General features: G+C 34.1%; 1 long non-coding RNA gene across 3 annotated transcripts; it reads left to right on the forward strand.

Annotated features, from left to right (window-relative positions):
• The first annotated feature begins 4781 nt into the window (after positions 1-4781).
• LOC109612598 (uncharacterized) lies at positions 4782-7095 on the forward strand. Of its 3 annotated transcripts, none has more exons than XR_009342674.1 (3): positions 4782-4799; positions 4877-5094; positions 6907-7095. It is a non-coding gene; the product is annotated as an uncharacterized LOC109612598 (long non-coding RNA). The 3 variants fall into 3 exon arrangements; XR_009342672.1 differs by having other exon boundaries at positions 4790-4807; XR_009342673.1 differs by having other exon boundaries at positions 4794-4811.
• The last annotated feature ends 401 nt before the right edge of the window (positions 7096-7496 follow it).

Below are 7496 nucleotides of genomic sequence, written 5' to 3' on the forward strand. Positions count from 1 at the left end.
TTTCAAACACTTGCCCTTATCGCCATACCAAATTTTATATTATACCATTAAGTACTTTTCGTATACTTGTAGTTCGCATTTCCAAAACTTTATTTGTATTCTATCTTCCTTCAGTGGCCTAATAGCAACATTTCGTAATTTCAGCACCATCTGTTCACCCAAAACCAAATTGTTTCAAATTAAGTACTATTTAGTACATATCTAACACTAAGCACACGTTTTCAAAACCACCTCCTAATATCAATCCTTCTTCTCAAAACTGGCCATATTACAAGACTGTACCTTTATCGGATCACATGATTCCATTTCATGATTTCGAGGAAATATTTTTTATCATCATTTTTTTTATTTTCGTATCTGAATTTAATTAGAAGGATTTACCTCTATTCTTGTTGTAGAATATAATTGTCCCTCTATGTTCGATTGTCCATTTAATTGACCCTAATTGACAAATTTCATAACATTAACTTCGTGAACACCCCTATTTCTCTATACATATGTTTGTGTGTTACTCATCTCATATCAATCGACATAGCTGAGTGCAGAATAATGAGAGAGAATCTGCAACAACAAAACTAATTATCACATTTATTTTGTCGTTATCAGCAGTTCATGAGCACATTTTGTAACACGGAGTTTGGTTGCATTCCAAAGAAACGATTGCTGCTATCTTCAAATTATGTTGTGTTTTTGGTGTGGAATTCGTAATTTGCATTGGCTATGAATGTCATTGCTTGGACAGTAGACCAAAGAAAATATCAACGATTAATCCAACAATTACTTTTACTGTGGCTAATGCTGATTAAAAACAAATATATAAAGAAAGTTATTTTAATGTTCTCTATCTGAAATGAATAATTATTTTGTCAAAGGAATAAATCAGGATACCAGTGGCTGAAAAGAGAAAAATCCAATGGAAGACATTTTAAGAAAGTACGTGTATGTTTGGGCAATTTCAACGAATGGTTCTATATAGACACTGTTTTGAAATGCGGTTCCCCTACCTCATAAAAAATTAATATAGTTTTCTGTAAAACAAGGGGGATCGCAAAAACTACAACATTCGATCTTTAAATTTAAAATGAATAATTTTTCGGATCATCCTTCCAAAATTTTAATAAATTTGAAAGAACATTAATAGGCTTGGTAGACTGCACTCGTTCCAATTTGTTTGCAAGATAATTATCTGTATACCTCCTCAATAAGATTGACGATGCTTATTTTCGACGAAATTGTTAAAAATATGGCATTTGGAACTCGCAATAGATACCAACTTCTACAGCAGAAAATTGTATACTTAGTTTTACGTTTCGGTTAAGTTTTTTTAGTACTTTCAAGATATAAAATGGAACTCGTTCACCTATTGATTCCTTACATTTTATACCCTCCACCGTACTTATCCTTGTCACTCCGTTTGTAACTCCTTGAAGTACTCATGTTAGGTCCTACTAAGTATATATATTCTTGATCATCGTAAAATTATAAGTCGATTAGTAATGTATGCCTGTTACAACCACGCTAACTTTCGAATGAAAATTTTGAACACATATGTATTTTGTCTGTAGGCAGGCCATATACCCGTAACTCCCGATGTTCGGCATTTGGACGATTTAGGCCACATTTGTTCAAAATTCGGTACATAGCGTTCGTATTAGGTACTACTTTTTGTTGCAGATCATTGTTTATATAGGTTCATGTTTTCCTATAGGCACCCATATTTCCGATATTCTGTATTCAGATGATTTTAGACAGATTTTTTGGGGAATCGTTCAAAATTCAGTATGTAGTGTTTGTAATGCGGTTTGTGTTCTATGCTAACCAATTATTTTAATTTTTAAAGGTTTTCGTGCAGGGTATTAAAAGTTCATTCCGACCGAAATAATCTCGTTTTTATACCCTCAGCCATAAGGCTACAGAGGGTATATACCATTTGATACGGCCAAAACGTGGCGTGTCTGTCCGTATGTCTGTCTGTCTGACGATAACTCTCGAAGGTAGTATCCGATCTTGTCTAAACGTAGTACATCGTAATATTATTGTCAAACTTGAATAAAGTTCGGGGATGGCACTCCTTGTTATACTTAATCAACCCCCCCCAAAAAAAAAAAAAAAAAAAAAAAATAATTCAAAATTTTCAAAGGAAATAATTTACCTCTCAGAAAGCATCGCCCGATTTTAAGCAAACTTTGCAAATCCCAATATTTTCAGGGGACAAAATGGACAATATAGACCCATTGCATCAAGTACCTCCCCCCATTGCATCAAGTCGAAATTTGGAATAATTATAAATCTCATAAAACGCGAAATAAGAGATCGATTGGCTTCAAATTTCAAACATTCCAATATTTTTATAAACACTAGATCTTGTGTCAAGTTGAGATACATCGGTTTACTTTTTCTGCTAGTTCTCCACAACGGCTCAAAATTTTGAAATAAGCATTAGATTTCTTTCAAGTTCGGCACATTTCAATATCTCTATAAACACAAGAAACCTCCCCCATAAAAGGGTCAAAATTTATTTTTATAAAATGTGAAGTATGATGGCCTTCAAATTTTACGCATCTCAGTATTTTTATTAAGACAAGATCTGGTGTAAAGATGGGATACATCGGTCCACTCCTTCTCCTCACAAAAGGCGAAAATTTAGATTAACAATTATTTGCATAAAATTGAAAAGTAAATGTTAGATTTTTTTTTAAATTTCTGTATTGAACCTGTATCGAACTAAATATTTATGGAGGACGGATATATAGAAATTTATTAATACAAATCATTATATGGAGCTAAACCAAAACCTAATTCGATTTCGGATTTCGGTAAAATGCAATACCAAACTATAGCCAATTCCGTCACAATTCCTGAAATATGGGGGTGCTCTTCCATTGATGCTTTGGTAAAACGTGGACATATTCAATGGGAACCCCAAATACTAAATTATACATGGTGAGATAAAAAACCGCAACAAAGTCAAACGCCATAATTTTTACATTTTTTTAATTTATTGAATGAAAGCAAAATATGTCGGAAAGAGCATCAAATTTTAGAATAAGTTCAGATTTGTTCGAATTGGTCAACTTCAAACCACCAATGAAACCGTCACACGCTGCCCGATTGTTGCTCTGTGGTATTTTGGCCCATTCCCGGCGAAGCGCTTGCTTGAGGTGATTGACATTTTGGTATTTTTTAGTGCCGACCTAGCTTTTCAAAATGCTCCAGACACATAGTCCAATGGATTGGCATCCGGAGATTTTGGTGGCCATTGTGCGCTGGAAATGAAGCGAGGAAACTCAACCATTCTTGGGTGGCGCATGCTGAGTCCTGTTGGAATGTCCAAGGTCTGGAATATTTTCGCGATAATATTCGGCATTTATTCTGATGCCACGGTTGATTAATACGAGCGGAAAGCGACCATCGGCTGTTATGGCGGCCCACACCATCACCATGGCCGGCGCTTGAGTTGTGGTGGCCAACCGAAGGTGCACATTTTCAGCTGACCTCTTTGCCAAGTAAATGGAATCATTTTGTTTATTTACAAAGTGCTAGACAAGGAATGTTTTATCATCAGGGAAAACCAAATTCGGCAGTTTACCACTTTTGGTTAAGCGAAGCAACTCTTTGGCTCTTTTGAGTACATTTTCTTTCTATTGCGGTGTAAGTTCTTACACTTTTTTAGAATTTCAGTGGCCTTACCCCGAGCTCATTTCTCAATATTTGCCAAATGGAATATTGCGATATGTTTAGCTCACTGCGACGCGGGTTTCGATCAAGCCGCTTCTTTACTTTTCCAACCATTTCTGCTGATGCTGCTGTTTCCTTCCGTCCACTTCCTTGACGTTGGGCTACGCTACCAGTATCACGGTAACGAGCGATGGTACGAGACAGAAAAGATTTATTCACATTTAAATGCTGGAGTGCTCTAACGATAGCCACTTGTGGTTTTCCAGCCACACAAGCGAATCACAGCGAATTTTCGTCAACACCAAAAATCTGTCGGCACCGTTAAGTACTTAATGCAAACCCCATGTAGTACATTATAGAGAAAGTCAGTTCGAAATGTGGTCAACATTTTTGAAATATCTCAAATCTGTTGGTACCGGTATATTGGGGTCTGAACAAAACCCAAACGGATTATCGCATTTTGCGATCCTATTATATCCCAATTTAGTTTATTAAACTATTTCAATAATAGACATAGACAATAGACAATTTTCTTATGTTTTACATCTTTCTGCTTTCTAAATGAGTGACACAACAACTAGTATCTTTGAAGTGTTTTGAAAAATGTTTAATTATCCGAATTCTACACCACTAAATACCTACAGTTGCTAACAACAACCCTATTCCAATATTTCAATGATCGTCCCTTGACAGTTTTTGTCCCTCACCAAACATCCCCTAACTTTTTGCACCACTGTACATTTTTGGAATTCCTCCTTTCCTTTATCTCTTTCCTCAACAAATATCTCTCCAGATTTTTGTGTTTTTTTATTTTTTCCATCTTTCGTTCAACTGAGATTCATCGCGAGCGAACAAAAACAATTATTTCTAAAAATAATCAACATTTTGATGAGATGCCTCGTTTCCATGAGGCTCCGACACTCTTTTGTATATCAGTTCTTTTTCTTCTTATTCCTGTAATGCATTCGAGTGCATTTTTAAAATGTTTGGAATAAAATGCGATCGGGAAGCATGTGTTTTTTAATCTTCTTGAAGAGGATAACATTAACACATGTTGGCTACATCGAAACCATACTCCCTCAACGTGGGACGGACAAAACAATTCTTTCAGTGGTCCATGTGTACGTATGTATGTATGTTCGTACGTACATTCAGCGGAGACAATGTTGTATAAAATGAATAAATTCTCTTTAAATAGACTCAGTATTGAGGTCGACACTGAAGCGAGCGAGCGGTGGTTCGGTTAATAATAGAGCGGAATTTTGATAAACCATTGGATTTGAAAAGCATTGTTTGCGATAATTCTATTGTTGTTTTCATTTGTTGAAAACAGTAAAAGAAACAACAAATACAATTGGAATCGGCGATCAGATGACCGACAAGATCAATTGAGAATTTCAATGGATCGGAAATAAGGTAAGCTTTATAATTTCTAGAAATATAGCAAAAATTTTTTCATTTTTTATAAAAAGAACACAAGAAATAAAAGAAAACCTGAAGATAATATTAAGGACAACGAGATGTATAGTGCAAAGGTACACAAATCCGGAATTTTCTTTCATATCGTGTGCTATATAAAATGTGAGATATTTTTTTAGACAATTTGGAGCAATTCCTTCAAAGTAGCTACATTTCAAAGAAGGTTATCCAGCTTTGCATTTTATATTATTTACCTATTCAAATTTAACTCCAAAGAAAACAGTTTCATCTCTGATTTGTGTGTATACAATGGAATTCTGAATATTCATTTTGACAATGAAATGTTGTCAAAGGTATAATAATAATCATGAATATATGATTGCACTAGGTAACCTTGATAATCCCGCCATGCCATGTACATCAATTATCTGCTCCAGAACTGCAAGAATAATTATACTGTACACCACATTGCGGTAAGCGTATTATGTCTTTGTGCATTTGTTTGTTACATGGAGAAGGAAGCGAGATAGACCAATAGTTACTTTTGAGGATCTTCATAGAATCACTTTCTGAGCCGATTTATAGTCAGTCCGTCCGTCCATGTATTCTTGTGAACAAAATGCAGGTCACATTTATTGTCCGATTGAGATGAAATTTTGCAAACAATGTTTGTTTGGTCCAAGGACGAACTCTATTGAAATTGGTGATTTTCGGATCAGATTAAGTTATAGCTCCCATATATATTCAACCGATTTCGGGTTATTTGTGCACCAAAGGCCAATATAAGTCCAAATAACCTGAACTTTGGCACATCCGAGCGAATTCAGTCTAGAAGCAAGTACGTCAAATTTAGTGAACATGTAGTTATAGCTCCAATATATTTTTCACCTGAGTTGGTGTTTAAGTCCCTCACGTTCGTAATATGCATTCGACAAGAATAATATTCGGTATCAGATACAGCCGATAAATAGCTCTGCCAAATTTTGTCAAGATCGGTTAAGATTAGGATATGGCTCCCATATATATCTTCAAACGATTACGGGTTAATTACGCGCCAATTAATTTTTGACATATCAGACCGATTAACTTAGAATATCAATCCGTATCAATTAAAGAACTTTATGCAACTAGCGAAACACATATTATCAGCTAATTTGGTTGCAAACGGGATGACATATTTAATATATAACTCATTGTATGGTGGAGGGTAACTTAAAACGAAAATATCTGAGAGAATTGCGAAATAATTAATGTTGTGCTGAATTGTACATATTAGTGCATTCGACATTTCTTTTCCGTTTCGAAAAATTTCGGAATTGTGATTTTGGAGTTTCGAAACAACCTAATTTGTTGTGCTCGAGTTGTGCCAACTTGAAACTTTTAATTTTTCTCATTATCAGATGTTTTGTTTTAAATTTGATGTAGTTTTTATAAAAAAAAATATAAATCGATATGCGAATCCTAGTCAAATTTGCCGTCCATGTATAAGAATTTACTCGATAAATATTGAAAAAAAGTGTAATTTGTACGAATGCGAATTTCTTAAATCCGAAACTTGTGATTTTTTCGAATAACTCTGCCATTTTTTCGAATTTAGAAAAAATAGGTTCAATCAGCCAAATACCTAGTAAAAGCGAGGTGTTTGAACCTCGTATTTTAAGGGAGTTAATACAGCGATTCACATTTGGACTTTTAAATGTTTACGTTTTTTCTCTAATTTTATTTGTTTTCCCCCTTATTTATTTGAATTAAACAATTTTACAAATTCACATTTTTACTTATCTCTATTTATTTTCTTGCTCTTTTTAGAAATTTATTTCAACTATAATCAACCACCCATTGGGTCTAATTCCGCGTTGTGGTCCTAAGATGGCAATCAACATTGGATGCATATGTGATAGAGATGGTACTGCAAATCCTATTCTTAATACCGAAATAATCTCTTTGAAATTTATTTATAAACTTTTTGAATTAAATAAAATGTGAAACTTACAATAACTATGTTTATTTTTTATTTTTATGCTCCGATTATAATGAGAACACATTTTTTGGTAAAGAAGATGCCTTTTAGGGTTAAATTCCTTTGATGATTAAAGAATTTAATTATTAAGAACCTGAATGGATATACTAAGAGTTAAACTTACAAATATGGAGAACCTTTCAAGTATAATTTGAAATTAACATATTTATGTAATGAGTGCAAAATAATATTGAATTCACATAACATTTTGCTGCTCCACTAAACATATATTGTAGTTTTGTACCTTCCATCATTAGAAGAAACCATTTCATTTCCAGTTTTAACATTGCCTGCGAAGATATATTACCAGGTTTTCTTCAACACTTTGGTCTAAAGCAGCAATATTCTCAGTTGTTCTTAATCAACATGTTTTCCACCA

The sequence above is a fragment of the Musca domestica genome, unplaced genomic scaffold (assembly GCF_030504385.1).
Source record: "Musca domestica strain aabys unplaced genomic scaffold, Musca_domestica.polishedcontigs.V.1.1 31, whole genome shotgun sequence".
Lineage (NCBI taxonomy): Eukaryota > Metazoa > Arthropoda > Insecta > Diptera > Muscidae > Musca > Musca domestica.